This window comes from Cyprinodon tularosa, unplaced genomic scaffold (genome assembly GCF_016077235.1).
Source record: "Cyprinodon tularosa strain WSP-4 unplaced genomic scaffold, ASM1607723v1 ctg639, whole genome shotgun sequence".
NCBI classification, from domain to species: domain Eukaryota; kingdom Metazoa; phylum Chordata; class Actinopteri; order Cyprinodontiformes; family Cyprinodontidae; genus Cyprinodon; species Cyprinodon tularosa.
Window position 1 is genome coordinate 349760 of NW_024039384.1, and position 19422 is coordinate 369181.

Here is a 19422-nt window from a genome sequence, read left to right on the forward strand (position 1 = left end):
TTGGAATGAAGGGAGAAGCTCTGTGGGGAAAGGAATGCATGTACAATGTTTCCAGGACAAGTGACACAAAGATCACACCATTTGCTGTGATCTCCTCTAGAGTACATAAAACTATTTTCTCACTTTCAGGTAGTAGGCAGGACTCGTTCAGAATACAGAGAATAGTTAAAATTACTCATCTCTGAGAAGATTTCTGTACCTTACAACACCAAGGTAGTTTTCTGGGTTTTAACCACACCTGTAATTGGGTATGTTCAAAGGAGGGTTTCCCTGTGTTGTCTTCTGAATCTTAATTGATCTTAAAAAAATTATTTACAAAACATTGTCTTGGTGGATCCATTTGATGACCAAAATTGTTAGCATTTGTAAGCTTTGATCTATGGATGAACAAAAAATACTTTTCTGTGTTTGACCTGCTGGTCATCATACAGTAAACTAGGGCAAAACTGTCCCAGCTGATGCACTGAAAGTGAATTGGTTCAGTGATGATTCAAAATTTGCACCAGTGAAAATATCACATTCCAGTTGGAACGTGGAATCCCCCAAGCAAAAGGCAGATTTATCAGCCAGTGAATGAATACTCCTGATCTCAGCTTGTTATAGGCATGAAGTGCCTATTGACAGAGGCACGTTTTGCATTTCAGCCTTTGCGAACCACAGAGGTGGAAAAGGATGTTAAAAACGACTGACGACTGGTGAGAATGATGTAGAAAATACAGGAATATGAAGAGACCATCATATTTCCTCCAATCCAGATCTGTTCATGAGGTAAGAATGATTGTGATGGTAATGACAATAGTGAGGGATAAGCTCTCATAGGAAGATCACCTTAATCTTCAAATGGTAGTAAAAGCCTCAGTCACCAACAAACTACATATACACTAATGGATTAAGCCTCCGGCAATGATATGTAAGGTACTAGTACCGGCATAGTTCATATTTCCCACTAAAAACTAAAATCAGAGAAGGTTTGATACAAATAATGAAATCAGATGAGAACATAGTCAGTCTCTGCTGTACCAGCATGAATTGATGTGTTGAGAAAAAAAAAGGTTTAGTAAGACCACAAGAACAACAGTCAACACAGTCAAGGAAACAGGTGCATTAATTATGCTTTGGAACAATTGGTGCACTGGGTGTTTAGGATTTCACCACACTGAGGGATCAATAAAGATGGCAGTGGACTCGGCCACTAGGAAGCACTTAGCAGTTAACGACAAAATGCAAGCAAATCTATCTACTCTTGCCACATGCTCATTCAGGACAAGTGTTGCCTGCAAGTCAATGAGTGAATAAAATTGCTGGTTTTTCTTAGGTAGAAAACATTTTACCAATCTGACTGTATGACCTAATTGAATTGTCTCTATAAAGTGTCCTGAGATGATGTGTTGTGAATTGGTGCTATATAAATAACCTGAATTTAATTGCATTGAACCAACTTCCCTGAGCAACAACATCCATGGACAAATGATGAATCTTTGAGAAAGACCAACAAGACAATACCAGAGAAGCTCATAAACACTCTCACTTAGGACAAGGAAATGCATTGTTATTGTCTTGATTGCAGTAAATCTGTGCAGGAGATGAAGGTTCCAGCTAATGTAAAGAAATCAAGAAAGTCTTATTGATTTGGAGATGTTCAGTATAAAGAAAAGGGTCATATCTACTTTCATTTGTACAAAAAACCTGCAGAATAGCTAGAATAAAACCACTGTACTTTCACAACACCTACAATATTTTGTGGTATCAAACGTCAACTCTTTTAGAAGCTAAATTCTCAGCATGCAGCCAGGTTTGAAATTCATGTTGCTGACACATTTATTTGTTTGAAGTGTGCTGAAGCAGAGACATTTAAAAGCTCCAGGGCCTTTGTTTTGAGATTGCTGCTCTAAAGTCTTCTAATGAAAGAAAACTTTCAGGTTAAGTTAGTATGATACGGCGCCTTCCACAGATGCCAAAGTGCTTCATAAAAACAAAGTCAAAGATCAGATAATTTCCTTCACTATATCACTTTCAGCTGGAGTTAAACAACTAACCTCTTGGTTAAACTGATTTTGTTTAAAGGAATAGTACACCCAAAACATGATTAGCCTTCATTTTCTACTCACCCCCATGCTGAACAACACTCTGGAGTACTTTTTTGATATCTCAAATGCATCTGGAGATCTGGGAGGCTTCTTGCTGTCTGCTGACATTCAAATAATGGAGGTCTATGGTGACCGAGACAGAAAGGTCCATAAAAGTCCACAAAAAACGTGTCAATATTCCTCTATGCTGCTCGTTCAATGTATTCCAAGTGTCCTGAGTGGGTAGCATCCAGAATTTACTCGAAACGAAGTCATTTAGAATGTTTTTAGAGCATAAACAGTAGTGTATAGGATTTCCTGAAAGCGCGCACACGCGCGCTCACGACGCTACGGAAGCCGGCAGATCAAACCAGATGAAAGTGCGCATTCAGCGTCTGCTCTGCCAATAATGCAAGCGTAGAAGAAGAAATGTGCTGTTTACCTGTGCAAAGAAAGAAACAACGAAAGAAAAATATCTGAGGACTTCAGTGTTGAGGAAGAGCATGAGTTCTTTGCCGAGCTGAATGTGCTGGTATGGTCTGCCGGCTTCCGTAGCGTTTCAGGAAATCCTATACACTACTGTTTATGCTCTAAAAACATTCTAAATGACTTCGTTTCGAGTAAATTCTGGATGCTACCCACTCAGGACACTTGGAATACATTGGACGAGCAGTATGGAGGAATATTGACACGTTTTTTGTGGACTTTTATGGACCTTTCTGTCTCGGTCACCATAGACCTCCATTATTTGAATGTCAGCAGACAGCAAGAAGCCTCCCAGATCTCCAGATGCATTTGAGATATCAAAAAAGTACTCCAGAGTGTTGTTCAGCATGGGGGTGAGTAGAAAATGAAGGCTAATCATGTTTTGGGTGTACTATTCCTTTAACTAGGGTCTTCATGCCTCCACCCTCAGAACTTATTTCTGGTCCTCTGGCAGAAATCTGAACTGTTAGTCGGAGTTTTATTTATCAGCCTCCCACCCTTGGGGTTTATTCTGAACACCTTCAGTGTGCTCTCCTGTAAACATACTGTGGTTGTAGCAGCCTTTTAATAAATGAATCAGAGACTGATGAGTCATGCGCTGATGTGGGGAGTCCAGACGATTAGTGAACACAGTCTGTCTGAGGGGGACGGAGGTGAAAAAGACAATCAGCCTGGAGGAGAGAGCTGCACAGGGAGAGGATCTCAGGTGGAGACTAGCGGACTGGATGTAAACACATCCATCACATGCTCCAGATCATCCCACTATGCACTGACCAGCTGGATCACTCAGTGGTTCACTGGCTGCTACTCTGCCCTGTGTAGCTAAGCCTTTTTGCTGATGGTTGACCAGTTTACTGTTTCAGAAGACGATTTAAAGCCTGACTGAGACTGAAACACTAAGAACAAGAATGTGAGCCAGATTTGTCAGCTGGTTGCAACGTTTACACAGAAGCATAGTTTGAAGGAGGCTAAAAACATCTAAATCTTTAACCAACCAGTTCTCATCCTGCAGTAGCAGTCGTTCAGAATGGCCCTTCCCAGTCAAAAGCCAGCTGAATGGCAGCCCACTCCCCTGCAACTCCCAGCGAAATCCCCTCCATGTATCAAACACATTTTTTTACTCTGTCTGCACCCTTTCACTGAATAACAAGGTCTGACCGGGAGATGACGCTTCTTTTTATATCTTAATGTCCACAAATCATGACAGAAAGAATATTTTAGTATAGAGATTGATGTTTAAAAGCTATTTGTGGGGGAACAGCCAAGGGCTCATCAAAGAAAGTGGTAACATTTTTAATGGCTAGCAGTGTATATGAGTAATATCATAATGCTGCAACCATTGCTTGACAATATGGACAATTTTAAAAGTAATCATGTTCAATAATATAATTTCAGGTCAATGAGCTTTGTAGAATTAAGTGAATGTCAGTGCAGGACGTTTCTGGGTAAATATCATTTTTTTCTTTCCAACATGTATTGTTGTTACACAAGTACAGGGCAGCAAAATTCACTATCTGCATTTAATCCCTCCCCTTGGGGACCAGCGGACTGCCATTGTGCAGTGCCCAGGAGGGGTTAAGGGTCTTTTCTCAGAGACCCAGAATGGCAGTCTGTGGGAGTCGGACTCTAACTGAGAACCTCAGGGTTCCAAGCTCTATCCTCTAACCACTCCAGATATCTCTCCAGATATCTCCACAGTAGCATGAACTTCTAAAATGTGGAGCCATGTGCTAGCTTATGGAGTGAAGTTTGGTTCATTATTGTTGCAAGAAAAGAACACAATTTGTAAAGGAAAATTTGAAATAAAACCCACTAGATTTGGTATATTGAAATTTAAAAAGAACATCCAGAATTAAAATATTTAATCAAAAAAGGCTTTGAGAATAACTTTGCTGTTTCCACAGATTTTACTTTTAAAAACTATGAAAATAATGAATAGAATAAAAATTGTAAATAAACTGCACAATTACCCTAAAATACTTTTTTTGATCAAACTTTTTTCAGTTTAATTTCTTTTTTTATTGTTTTTATGAATTGAATAAAGGATTTTATTTAAAAGTTAACCATTTTTTATAGGCAGTGACGGTAAATGTGTGTGTTTATTTAACTCAGGGCATAATTAGACCATCCCACAGCTGTTTTACTTCCTGTAAACTCCTGACATCCATTAACCAGCCATATCGGACCCTCTCAATAAAGAATTTAACTGCTGCTGTTGTTGTGTAAAACAACACCTTCTGTGAAACCTTTGCTGACCTTTGGCATCAAGATGATCTGCAGCAAGGCTTAACTGCTGCTGCAGCGGCTTATGACTTGAACAGCTGTCCCCAGGCAGACTGACTTATTCTCTGAACATGAGCTTGTTCCCCAGCTTGTTTACTTTGGCCAGCTTTAAGTTAGCCTGTTAGCTCTGACGTACACAGCTCACATCCTGGCCTAAACAGACTATCCATCTGAAAGAATGGAGGGTGCTCATCAGCTGCAAACAGAAACCCAGAGAAGAGCATCAGGGGTTAACATCAACACGCTGCACAGTTACTGCTTCCTGCAGGAACCAGATCTTTCTTCTGTGCTCTACTAGCCACACGTCTGCTCTTACTTTTCGGAAAGGATCCATTAAGAGCCGAATACAGACAGAGATGACCAACCTTGATCAATTATTTAGCCTCAGACTGCTGCATCATCAACAGTCTGCAAGTAAAGAACCAGTGTTTTTCAAAACCATTTGGAGTATTTAGTTTTAGAGGCATTAGAAATTGATGTGACATGATTTTTTCTCGTTTTTTTTTTACCCAAACACCAGTCTCTCTTTGGAACAACAAAAGGTTCTGAGCTGGGTTCTGTGTGGCGTTAAGGTTCTCTGTGGATCATTAGCCCCCTCATTAAGGCTGCAGTGAAGTTTTGGACAACTTCCACCGCTCAAACCATTTAAAATCATAAGGAGAGATGTAGGAGGAAAAGATTGGAGTTTTTGGACCATGTCGCAGTACTGCTCCCCTCCCTCAACTGTTGCTGGGAAAGGTGAAATAACTGGCTCGAAAGGTGAAATAAGTGATTTTTTTCCACTTTTACCCGATGTATTAGAACATCCAACTGCCATGCATGTGAGTATTGTCAGTTTAACTACAACTCTCGCAAATTTCAATGGTGAAGTCCTCGCAAATTATTAAATAAATTATGTTGTTTGCAGATGTGTCTAGTAGTTCCCATTGATTTTGCTTATAAAGCGGGGAGGATGGCGCTAGGCTTACCGCACCATGATGTCACTGCCGGAAGATGTCAGTAGTGAGATGTTACTATATTTGGGCAAAAATGGCAGCTCCCAGACTCACTGATAAAAATTATTGTTCTTATTTTTTTACTTATTTACGCTCAATTCATTAAATCACCACGAACGTATTAGTTTTAGGTATAATGATCCATTGATCATTCCTTGCTGACCGGACTTCTCCGTTAACTACTATTAATTCAGAGATTAACCTTGGAACAGTAGCCATTCCAGAAACTAAGCTAAATTAGTGGAGATTATTATATTCAGAAGAGCCTGGTTCTTAAGCTTAGTAGTACCAAATCTGAGTTATCATGAATTGCTTTCTTTATTGGTTAGTATTAAGTTACACCTGTGCTAATTTTACAGTCCATTTAGTTATATTAACGCTCGCCATTTTTCCATTACAAATGTGAGCTAATGTTGAAAAAACACAACTTCTCAATTGAAGTGTTTTTATTAAATTGGAAATGCCACTGATTCATCTGTGAATAAGTTCTAGCTGCTCAGGCGATAACTTGTTAAAAAATATGCAAAGTCATCATCCTAATATTCCTTCATGTCTTTTCATTAATTTTTTTTTTGGCCGGAGTAACATTGGGTTGTTGGTAATAAGATTTGTGTGATGTAAAAATAGTTTCCCTGATGCAGTTTTGTAGAATACAATAATATTATTAAATGTCTAAGTAAAACTATCCTTTAGGTATCCCTTTTTGTCTAAACATATGTATTTTTTTAAAATGGTGTGTGTCCATTAAGCTAATTTATTTTTCTATTTACCATTTGCTCAGATTATGGAAATGATCACAGCTGCCTAAAGCTGTGGCCACTCCTGCAGCCCCAAGCGCACCACTGTCTCACGTTTTTCTGTTGGGTTCCCATCTCAGAAGGATAGTTCCCATTTCAGAGGGTTCCCATCTCAGAAGGATACAGTTCAAGTCAGTAAACTTTTACAGCGTCATCTCAAGGCTTATTAAATAAATCTATTATGTTGTGAGAAAAAAAACACCCCCAGCTAAAGTTCAGGAATTAGTTCTGCCTCTTAATAATTTTGCACTTATGGTTCACTTATCGTCATTTCATTTTGGACGTAGCTGAAGGAGCTGTTTAGGGAGAGGGATATCCTACTGCCATGGCTGTAGGTAGTTTGAGGTAGTTTTCCTTAATGTTTTAACTTGCATTATATCAGCTAGTCAGCTATATTACCTAGGATTTGGTTTTTCTTTCTCCTCTGTTTTAAAAGGGCTTCTGCATCTTCTGTCACCCTAACCTGACTGGTCATGAAGGTGCCTCCTTCAGTCCTGCTCAATCCAATATTTTTAAGTTTTGACCTTAAGCATACACTGTAAATTTCTTCAATCGTTGCACGCAGCTACAGCTCACACTGTACGATTAAACCGCAGAGTTTCGTTGTACAGTTCAGTTCACAGCTCAAGATGTATGTTCTCAAACTGCAGCCCGACGCTCTGATGGTACCTCTTGCTCACACTGTACATATAAAAACCACGTCGGACTCAGTGAGATGATGCTACTCGGACTTGTCTATCTGGAAGCCAAATGAGTAGAAGAGGAATATGAAGCTCACTAGAGAGAAATATGCTGCCTTGGCAATTTGTGCAATTTTGGCCTGAAAGCCCTAAAAAGAAAAGGCGACAACATCTTTGGACAAAAACATGGCTGAGCAAACGTGGCTACTACGGTCTGTCAATTTTACAGAAAGAACTCAATTTCACTTGCACCCTTGCTTCTGAGTTATTATCTGAGAGGAAGAAGTAGAATCCTTGTTTGCGCATGCCCACTGAGCGATTTGCCCACAGTGGCCGACTGAAATTCAAACATGTTTGATTTTCTACCGAAATTACGATTCCTGATCGGGAGGTGGTCGTGAGAGGCTGATCATCCTTCGTTACCCGCTTTACACTACATGATGCATGACGCACAATCAAGCTGAAGGTCGGCCCGAATAAACATTCTTGCACAAGTGGAGAATTGGCCTGAAAAGGACAAAAAATGAAATTCTGGAAATATTCTTTGTGTGGTGTAGTAAGTTAAAAGGAGGGGGGGTCCATGTGCCTGTGGTAAGGACATGAACCCTAAGCAGCAAACAACTCCTCTTTTTAAGAAAGTGGGAGAGTGGATCGAAAAAGTCCTTGGTGATATATTGTTTGCTCAGAGTGATATCATGATCATAATTTCTTTTATACCACTCTATGCCTTGGAGATGTATAATAATAAACATTGTAGGCTAAGAGTGAAAAAGATGAATTAATTCCTTGGGTCCCTACACAGTAATCAAATATGATTTAAGCTTTAATTCAGCAATAATAATGTGGAAAACATACATTTCCACATATCTCAGCCACCCTAGAGAAACAGAGCTCCTCTGGTTTCTGTTTTTTTTTTTTTTTTTTTTTTGTCTCCTAGCGGCTGATTATGCTGCTGCAGCAGAGCAGCATTAGAGAGCTGGATGTGAGGCTGAAGCCCTGAGGTGTTGGAACACCATCAGACGGAGGAGGAGGACAAAATGGAGGGAGGGAGGATGAAGAGGAGGAGGAGGGATGCAGACATGGGCTGATTGTGAATCGTCTCTTTTCCTGTCGTTCTGTCTGGTTTTATTCACCTCTGTCTGTGTTGCTGTCTGGTTTTTACCCCGTTATTCACCATATTCTGGCTCCCTTTTTCTCTCCATCTGCTTCAATGTATTTATTTCTCTTAATAAACATCTTGTTCTTTCCTTTTTCTGTCTGTATCTGTTATTTTACTCCATATCTGTCTACGCCTTGTTTTCTCCTCACAAATTGTCTCCATTTCCTGGGGTCTTTGGAATGAACCACTTCATTCTGGATCACATCTCCGTTCATTCACCTTCATCCTTCTGTCTCCATCTCTGCCCCCCAGACTCTATGTCACTCTTTATCTCCTCTTCTGTCTGTTTACAGCTTTTTTATTTGTCTGCCCAGCTATCCTCAATTATAGAGGCATTTTTTTAACCAAAACTATACAAGGTCACGTTTACCGTGATTTCTAACTTGTTGCAAAATGATCAGAATCAGAAAATTCTTTCTTTTGAACAACAAACCAGGCGTTCTTTACTCGTCAGGATAAACAAGACAGAAAAGTTCTGCTTTCTGAACCGTGTTTGGATCCAGGATTCCTTCTGAGCTCTGATTGCCCAACAAGGTTTCTTGTCCCTGGTAGCAAAAATCTGTGCACATAAGTTAAAGACAGAAGGTCTTATATGTCCTACAGCTTCACTCATCCAATCTCTGAATATTCATCATTAAGGTTTATATGATGAATAAACTGGTCTTTATTGTGTGTATTATGACACATCTTAGCTTCCAAACGTTGCTCTTCCTTTTACACAGTCAGTCACTAAAATCTGGGTCAGGTGTGAAAATCTCCATCCAACTGGGAGGATGAGTTAGTGGCATGCACGGCAAATCTGCAGCACATGTGATTCAATGAAGACAGCCATATATGGGCATGTGAGCAGCCTTTTGCAGTACATGTTCTAGTCTGGATTTAAAAATAATCACCATACAGAAACTGCACTGAATATAGACATTTATGATCTAGAAATCCTGACCAGGGGCTGTGGCCAAAAGAGGGCGCTAAGGCGCCGCCCCATCCACCCAATGACCCTGTGTTTTTTTAGAGTCATCTACAAAATCGATCTTGTCAAAAACTGACCTAGAAAAATGTTTTTGTGCCTTTTCTAGCAGGTTAAATTATTGTAATGCTCTATTTGCTGGAACGTCACAAAATCTCTCAATAAACTGAAGCTAAACCAAAATGCTGCTGCTCAAATTTTAACAAGAGCCAGGAGGGTCGAGCACATCGCTCTTTGTCTTAAAATGTCTTCACTGGTTACTAATTAAACACAAAATCCCTTGTACTTTTATTTTAGTTATTTTTTAAGCCTGACCCCATCCTATCAATTGAAATAATAACAATAATCATAATAATAATCTAACTTTATTGATCTTACATTGGAGAAGTTTACCTCTGCATTTAACCCATCCTCTTGGGGAGCAGTGGGCTGCCATCGTGGGGCACCTGGGGAGCAGTCGGGGGATAAGAGTCTTGCTCAGAGACCCAGGTTGGCAGTCTGTGGGAGTGGGGCTTAAACTTAGAACCTCAGGAATTGCTTGCCGTTTGATTACTGACCTGACATCGGAGTGGAGGATGCAATCATCTACTTGCTACAGCGGGCGCTCACCCACCTGAAGGCCACTGGGAGCCCTTTGACATTTTCAGCGCTTTCAACACCATCAGACCAGAGCTGCTGAGGGGGAAGCTGGAGGACGCTGCAGTGGACAGACATCCACTGCAGTGTGCACAGACGGTCCAGACATGCCTGTACCGTCAACTACCTCACCGAATGCCTTCAGTGGCTGCAAGGCTGTCAGTCAGAGGTCACAGTCTGAAGTACCGGGGCCTCCCAGGGCACCGTTCTGTCTCTGTTCCTCTTCAACCTTTACACCTCAAACTTCACCTACAACACAGAGAGCTGCCATCTCCTGAAGTTCTCTGATGACTCAGCCATTGTAGGCTGTGTTTCTTAACAAGCTGGAGTATTGATCGGTCATCATGAACTTTGCGTACTGTTGTGAGAAGAGCCACTTGTGTCTTAACACCAGTAAGACCAAAGACATGGTGATCAACTTCAGGAGAAGACCCCTGCCTTACTCCCCCATGAACATACAAGGGCAGGACATAGAAAATGTGGAGAATTTCAAATACGTGGGTGTTCACGTCAATAAGAAACTGGACTGGACTCATAACACCGATGCCCTGTATAAGAGGGGCCAGAGCCGCCTACACCTGTTGAGGAGGCTGAGGTCCTTTGGAGTGAGCAGGCCCCTGCTTAAAACCTTCTATGACTCTGTGGTGGCATCATCCCTCCTCTATGCTGTCATCTGCTGGGACCCTAGCAGCTCAGAGAGGGACAGAAAGAGACTGAATGAACTAGTGAGAAAGGCCGCTTCTGCAACTTCTTCACCTTTGACTTTTGAGCTGATGTAACATGTAAATTTCTCCATTGTGAGATCAATAAAGTCAATCAATCAATCAATCAATCAATCAATCAATCAATCAATCAATCAATCAATCAATCAATCAATCAATCAATCAAAACTTTCTGCTTCAGATCCTCCATGGACAATAATTAAAACTCCAGTATGACCTTCAGTAAATGTACAACAAGTTAAACAGGAATGTGGATTTTCGAACTATAAATCCGGTTTACTGACCGGGTCAAGCTGTTTGTTTGGTCCCTTTAGTAACAAGCCAGAAAACCAGTGCAAAGCAGATGCGGATGAATTGTGATGAAGGATGAATACTTGTGATTTTCTACCTATTTCACATCTGCCACTGGATAAATCAACAGAATCAGAACAGAGTTGTCCTGACTTTGGCAAGATCTGAACCCTCAAACTAGAACAAACCCAGTTTTGAACTTTCCTTTATTATATTTTTTGAATTTTATTTTAGTTTTAACTGTTCGATCATAAAGGTAATTCATTTCTCATAATTTAATAAAAGATAAGCCATTCTAAAAAAACAAAACAATATTTCCTTTGTTTGGTGTACGGCATCTCAGAACTCACTGATAGGTCAGAGATAGACTAACATAAGGTAGGTGAAACATAGAGCAACACAGAGTGATCACTTCACCGGGATGGTATTCCCGTGTCGAGTGTCGTCCTGCAGGCGGAACAGCTTCCACGTTTCCAGATGATCCAGACCATCCAGCCTGACAGACTCTAGGAGCTAATGTAACTGTTTTTAAGAGCACATTATGAAGCAGAAAAACCAAACAATTCTGTTCCCTAAATTTGAATGCTTATTCTGCACAAAGCATTGCAAAGCTTTTAAGATCTTGGCTGACATCAGTAGATAAAATACATAAAATATCATCAGTTCTTAACAGAACCTCAGGTGTGAGGAAAACCTCACTCAACAGAGGTGTTTATTAGAGGAAGGTACTGATTTTTAGAAAAGGAAACTCCTCCTAAATCCCTCATCATTAATGATGGAGACCAGCCAAACTCATCTATGCTACCGTTTTCAGACATATTGGACTTTAAGGAAACTGCAGTTTACAAGCAGAAACTTTAAAGATAAACTGGGAAATCACAGAGCAGTAAGAAGCGTTGTTCTGTTTGTGCAGCAGAAAACTGCTGTTCTGTCAATGTGATCCCTGAGGACGACTGTTAATGCAGCTATAATGAAGGTCAACAAGGAGGTTTCCCACTGCTGGGATAATAGACCTCATCTTCTCACCAGAGCTTCACAGCTGCATCCACACAGCACTTAGATCCGCTCCCACTCTTCTGTGGAGAGATGTTTCAGGGCTGCAGACAGAAACAGCAGCAGGTGGACCTCACACCTAACAAAACAACAGGAATTGAACCAGTAACCGCTCAGATGGAAGGAGTGTTTTTATACATACAGCTACTAAGGCAGCAGATCAGGATGTGGCAGCAGGTTCCAAAGATTTACAGAAACTTAAAACCAGATGTTGTGAGACACAAAGGTGGGCCTGAACACATGTTTGCTTTAGATAGAAACTCTTCAGCCTGATGTCTTTAAAACAAGATAAAATAATTGCAGGAATGTTGGGAAATAATCTCCTGATTGAGTTCTAAAAAAAAAAAATAATAAAGATCTGATCGATTGCCTTTCACCTGAAGATCAGACAGTCTGTTCAAATTAATTATGTCTGCTGGGAAGCATCCAGATGAACCCTTTGCCTGCTGCAGATTCATCTGCAGGAATCAACTTCCCAGTCGGATCTTTCAGGGGCATCATAGACTTTAAATCTAGTCGACACCTTCCAACAACACTTAAAGACTTTCTGACAAGCTCTGATGTTATACTTGTAGTTTTTAGAAGTTTCCTTTGCTTTCAGCATAGTGGTTTCGCTACTCATTGATCAGGTTTGATTAAAGCTTTCTGAAACAACAGAAACAAAACATTTTGCCCATTTACTCGTCTTCTGACCAATTACTTCAGTCACCTGATCTATTGCCTGCATAAACCTTTAGCAGGTCAGCCAATCAACTTGTAGAACAATAACCTTTTATCTGTCACATGACTTTAAACATGGAAAATAAATCAATGTTTTTCTCAGTGACCAGTAATGATGGTCTGATAAAACAGAACTCTGTCAATTCCAAAACACTGACCACATGAAATGTGAACTGTTCGAAAAGGAGAACATCAAAAGCATGAGACATTCGGTCCTCTGCATCGGTCTTCTGGTTCTTGCTTTATTGATTCCTAAATCTTTCTCCCTCTTCTCTCTGTATTGTTCTACCTGTGCACACATTCCAGCCACCCAGTGATGAGCCTCATCAAGCTCCATTCTGATAAACAGTTTGTTGCTGCAGATTAAAGCCTGATGCTGCAGATTGCCCTCTGAGAGAACGGACAGGCCTTTCAGTGAAAAGGTATTAAGAGGCTTTAATCTGGAGCCAGAAGAGCAGCCAATTATAACTGGATTCAGTCCATAGGACGACACACCCCGATCTCTCTGCTGTTTCCGATCTATGTGGTATGTCTCTGCATCATGTGTCTGGTACCTTAACGTTAACGCATTAACCAGAAGAAAAACAGATTGCTGCCATTTTACTGTTGCCAATAAAACCCAATCAGTTGTTGTAAACAGGATTAAAATGCAACAGAGTCAATTTCCTTACCACACACCTTTTATCTCTGAGTGAATCTTTAATGATATATAGATTTACCAAACATGGCATGAAATATTTACAGGCTTTTGTTTTCATATAATAATTCTGATAAAAATAGCTCCGGCAAATTGAAAATCACAACATTGAGAGTCTCAGAAAGTGCCAACTTGAAGAGGGAAGAATCTTTTAAAGATGACTTAGATAATAGTGCATTGTGAAAAACACCAGATCCAGCACTGGGACTTGATCAACAGCCGATACCGCACCGTGACATCACAAACCGGTAGGTGGCAGTAGTGATCTTTGACAAACATTGATGCCTCCAGTAAAGCACATTCAAATGAAATTACTCTTAATTAAAACACTTATCATTTATTGAACATTATGTAATAACTTTATATTTAAAGTAAGTTCTGAATATGACTGGATTTCTCCTTTAACCCATTATAATCATGTTTATTTATTTTAAATGTCTTGGCTTGATATTCTCTGGGCAGTATTTGGGTTTGTGAGGAAAATTCATAAGCTGAAAAGATGTTAAATGGGATTTTATTGATAACAAACATGCAAGAGGGGGCACTAAGAGGACCGTACAAAATAAAATTTTCTAATTTTTAATCATATAACAAATCATAATCTGTCATAATGTATAATTTAAAGATGAAAAAAGCATAGAGATTTAAAACTGAACTTTGAGGCTATAAGAGCCTGATCCCACCTTGGCTGACTGGCCACTGAAATACATTGATATTGTTGTCTAAGCCTGACTTTTAACATTAAAGAAACTTAAAAATGTAGGTAGGTAATATTGCTATGTTAAGTAAACATAAAAACTGATAAGTAACTGATAAAAAGTAAATAAAAACAAAAATAGCAAAAGTTTATTTTTTTTTATCTATTTGGTAAATTTGAAAGTTTGTTTGGACATTGTTTTCCTATTGGTTTTCACATCCAGCTTTTCTGACTGATCTGCTTCATCACATATCTAACCAATATGAAAAAAGCAAAACAAAGAAAGAACTAATCTTTGAAATCAGGAATGAACTCCCCTTGGATTGAAGCTGGTTGAACTCTGACCTCTGCATGTCTAACAACTTTCAGCTGATGAAGTGAATCGTGAATAGATTTGTTTTTTTAGGCATTTTGCTGCAGAGATGATTTAATTCAGCCATTCATTAACCATCCTGCTGAAACTCTGGCCTTCAGTGTTTGATCTGTTTTTAATCCACAGTAGTAGACTAATTTTTCCTTCTGCCTCCAAGCAACTCGTTGTCTCTGTTGAGCTTCTCTGAAGCTCTGTTTTATTCAGCGACGTGTCCTCATTACCATGCAGACCTATATTTTCAGAATACCATTCTCTAATTATCCCTGCTGTCGTAGTTTAGCGTCAGACGCACTGAAAAGGCTTTCATGTGGGGGTCCATTTATTTTCAGCTCCTTCCTGCAGAGAGAAGCGAGACGTCTGCCTTGCTCTTCCTCCTCCGTATTCGGGAACAGAAAGAAGACATTTGTATATTTGGAGCAATTGTTAAAGAAAAATGAGAAGAAACAGCTCAGTAAATTAATTAGACACTTTCTTCATTTTAGATGCTAAAAACTGAATCATGTTAAGATAAGCTATATTTATGATTTTTGCTTAAAAACGTGTTATTTTAATTTTAAATTTTTATCTTTTTAGGACACATGGAGAAAGAAAAGAGTTGTTGGGTTTCTGTCTGCTGTTTCTCCAACATCTTTACTGCAACAACCCTTTTCCACCAACAGCTTCTCCTCCTACAGATGTTTCCTGCAGAAGATCCCAGAGCTGCTTGTCTCCAAACATTACCTCCTTCATCACTGGAACCAGAAGGCTGGAGAGTCTGATTTTCTCCATTCAGAAACCAGAAAAGTAGCAGGAACAGTGAGACCGGAACTCCTGGTCCACTGCGTTAAGTGACCAATCAGTGAGCCAGGAGCTGGAGCCAAACCAGAACTGACCGTCTGATTCATAGTGAAGCTCAGATGTTTCTCTGTGAAGCTGAGCCTGGAGACAGAAGCATGCTTATTGTCAGGTTCTGATTGGCTTGTGAAGACCCCTCCTCTTTGCTTTGACCCAGAAAAGATTTATTAATCTGAATAATAATAATTGGGTTTAAACAGGCATTAACACCATTTTGCTGGAGAATCCCTCGAACCAGTTCAGGAATGGCCTGGTTCCAGTTCTAGCTCTGCAGTTATGTTCCTCTTTAGTTCTTAAAGGAAGATATCAGAGAAAGAACCAAAGATTTTCTAGGTTTCTGGAGCATTAGGTAACAACAGTTCTCCCCCTTCTCACTTGTTGCTGCACACTGTCAGTCAGCTGGATCATTTAAAACGACATTTGGCTGGATAGAAAGTGTTACAGTAAAAAGATGGTGAGTCAGTAGGGTGTGGTACAGATCCATGGCTGATCCTGGTGTGGTTGGTGATGCACTATGACTTAGAACCAAGCTCCTAGGTTTGGATGGTACATTAGCGAAGAGAAAACAAGGTTCTGCTGCAAAATAACAGCTTGTTTCCAGATTTTGGTTTAAACTGTTTAAACTGGTTTGATTAAAACACCTTTATTAAACCAGGTAATCATTAAATAATAACATTTTCCTCCTGCCTTATCAGAACCTGGATAATTTGTGATAGAACTATCAAGTGGAACCACCTGTGCAACACACATAAACCCAACCAGCTCAGGTCCTGCATTCAGCACCTCCTCCTGGTGGACTTGAAACATCTTCAGTTAAATCATATGACAGACTTGGTTCTGTTCAGCAATAATCAAACATTTAAACTTTTAAATCACCATCAGTTTGCAGCAATATGGCCTCAAATCTTAGAAATGATGGAATAAACCAGGATGGAGGGTTTATGTCCAAGGAAAGTCTGATACCTTTCTGATCATCTACTCCTCTATTAAAACTGAGTAAATAAACTACGGCAGATGGAGCCGGTTCTGGAATGATGGACCAGCCCAGCCCCGCTGACCTTTGACCTCCGAAACTCAGGAGAAGAGCAGCAGACCTGTTAATTTGTCCCTTGGTTCAGGCTCAGGTAGAATCAGCTGTAATATCACCTTGAGTCACAAACAGAGTATCAATCCAGGCCTTGGACTTCTCATGAAATTGGTTCTGAGCGACCCATTCTCCTGGGGATGTTCTTGAAGTTTGTGTAAAAAATGTTAAAGCAGGCAGAGCAATTCTTTTTAAAGGAATTGTGTTTAATTTTCTGTCATGAAATATTGTTTCTTAGTTTCTGCAGGTATATGAAACCTTCATAACAAAAGACGCCTTTCATAAGTGATATGAAAGGCGTCTTTTGATCCTGTCTAGTGGTTCTGACAGACTTTATTCCAAGTCACAATGTAGATGTTGAACTATTTCAGGTGTATCTCTGCAGACTGCTCTGTCTTGAAATTCAAAATATAATTTGTTTTTGACCGTCTTCAGGACCCTGGAGCCACGCAGCCAAGAGGCCATAAAAACAAACAACAACTTTATTCCGCACCATGTTGAAAACAACCCGAAACATCCAAGGTTATCAAATATAAGATCACCAGAGAGCAGTACGGTCAGAGCCAAGCACATTAGGGATGGGTTAGAGAACATGCTTCAACGACCCCAGAATTGGAGGAAATCTGATCTTGTTTGATTCAGCAGACAGGAGGACATCTTTAGCAGATATGGAGAATCTACAAATTAATTCAGAATAAATTTAAAAGTTTCTAATTTTGTGAAAATTGATCCAAAACAGCAAATAAAGAAAAATGATGAACCCATCTCTTCTGAAAAAACAATGATTATGACTTAATTTCTAACCAGCTGCAACAATTTTGTTCCATTATGTTTTTTAACTATTTGAAAAAGTTCTAAATCAAGAATTGTTTGCAAATGTGTTCTCCTGTTTTCTCTTTTCAAAGTTTTTTCTTATTTCTATTTACAGAACAAAAATAATGGAACAGAATTCACTTTGTGCAAAAGTCAGTTTGCTTTCTCTGGTTCCTTCATAAGTTCTTCAACCCCAAATTGTTCTGTCTGATTGACATGCAGAAGCATGTCAATGCCATCTTACATTTAACATGTAAGAAAAGTCCTGAAACAGGCGGCTCCTCAGAGATTATTCCACAAAATCAAACTAAAAGGCAGGTCAACAGCAGAAATTCTTTTATTCAGTGCAAACTGAATAAACGTATCAGATGTAAGGCATTAAAATCTATGCATAATATCATCAATATGTCAGATAACAACAGATGGATTGCTGAATGGTTCTGATCTGAATCCCGCGCTATCATTACTCCTGATACATATTTTTTATTAATAAATTGATTGAAAAAAGGAGGCAGTCTTTAAAAGCGGATCCACCACAGCCGCTGGATGTTTTGATGTCTTATCAAGTCTCATCTGCTCTTATTTTGGGGGTCAGAAGGTAAGAAGATTGCGGAAAGAATTGCAGAATGTAACTGAAAGACGGACCCTGAAAATGATGGTTTGGATTCATGATTCTGTTTTTCCTTTAACAAAACAGGGCTGGTTCTGTCCAATCCACAGTGTCCCAAAGGTCCCTCCAGCAGTGCAGGCATATTACTGATAGCAGAGTGGTTCTCTGTGATTGTGATTCTGAACAGTAGTCTAGTTATAAAAAGAAAAAAGGGGAATGATGAATTTTCTTTTTTTTTGGAAGCCTAATTAATATAGCCTATTGACCTAAAGCAATATGCATGGTATGGTTGTCACATGTTAGGTATGTCTGTCATTGACCTTGACCAAGGCACCTTACAGTACAACTGCAGTCAGTCCCTGGATTGGCATGGCTATCACTGCCCCTACATAGTTAGAGACAAATGAAGAGGATACATGTCTCACTGGGATCAGCTTCATAGCCATGGTAGGCTACTTCTTTGATTTTATTTTATTTTGCTCAGGCTACTTGCAAGCCCACAGCCCACCAATTCTCATTACTGTTAATATATAGTAGGAATTTTACACATCCAGTAATAAAATGTTACAGGGCATGGTCATTTAAGAAGGGGATGATTTTTAAGATTTTTTTAAGAAGGGGGATGCCACCCCTCCTCCTCCTCCCTCAAATCGAGTACTGGTTCTGACTCCTTAGACCACGATGAGGTTCTAATGAATCTTTAGAAACCATATCGATGCTGATTTTAATATGCAGAAGCAAAACAATGAGCCAGGTTTTGTTTCTGGTAAAATAGCACAGGAACAAGATGGGAACAACACGGGATTGAGTTTGAAGCTTTCAGCTGGTAGGCTGCCAAACTGAGTTCACTCTGGATTTGGTTCAAAACCGAACCCAGACCTACTCCGCCAGATCTTCTTGATTGTTGTGTTCCTAAACCGACCTTCCCTCTAATTGGCACACAGAATGTTTCTGGACACACATCTGGTCTGAATGTAAGGAGCCAAACAGCATTCTCACCAGACCCTCAGCAAATTTTCCACACCTTCAAAAACTTCCACTTGTGTTTTAGTTCTTAGGACCTCAAAGCATGAAAATGATCCTGAACTGTTTCGAACTTACAGGACCGAGCTGTTTCTGCTTTGAAGCAGTTTTCACATGAAGCTGCAATGACCAGTTAAACAATCGATGCCTTAAGTACCTTTATCTTGTCATTGTCTTGTCATCATTTAAATTCTCAACACATGTCACCTCAAAGCACTTTACAGAGACAAATCATTTGGTTTATGTTCTCTCTCTAAGGTATCACTCCCAAAGGAAACTCTGTCCTGTCAGTGATCTTCTTCTCAATCAGAGATCAGCCAGAAGGTTTCTTTTTTTTTTTGAGAAACTTACAGAAATACCTCAGGAGTCTAACAACTTTTGCCAGGAGGTTTTTAAGAGAAGAAACAAAAAAAAAAATCATTAACTTCTCCATGTC

At 39.7% G+C, this 19422-nt stretch overlaps 1 protein-coding gene across 2 annotated transcripts in view; it reads right to left on the minus strand.

Moving 5' to 3' along the window:
• si:ch211-137a8.4 (spore wall protein 2) overlaps positions 1–19422 on the minus strand; it is a 54225-nt gene that overhangs the window by 22366 nt on the left and 12437 nt on the right. Inside the window, exon 1 of one of the 2 annotated variants that reach the window (XM_038308507.1) lies at positions 16240–16252. The exons of the other annotated variant lie outside the window; for it this stretch is intronic. The gene's annotated coding sequence lies outside the window, so the exon portion shown is untranslated. Of the gene's footprint in view, positions 1–16239; positions 16253–19422 lie in introns of those variants that run through there. 2 annotated transcript variants of the gene reach the window in all.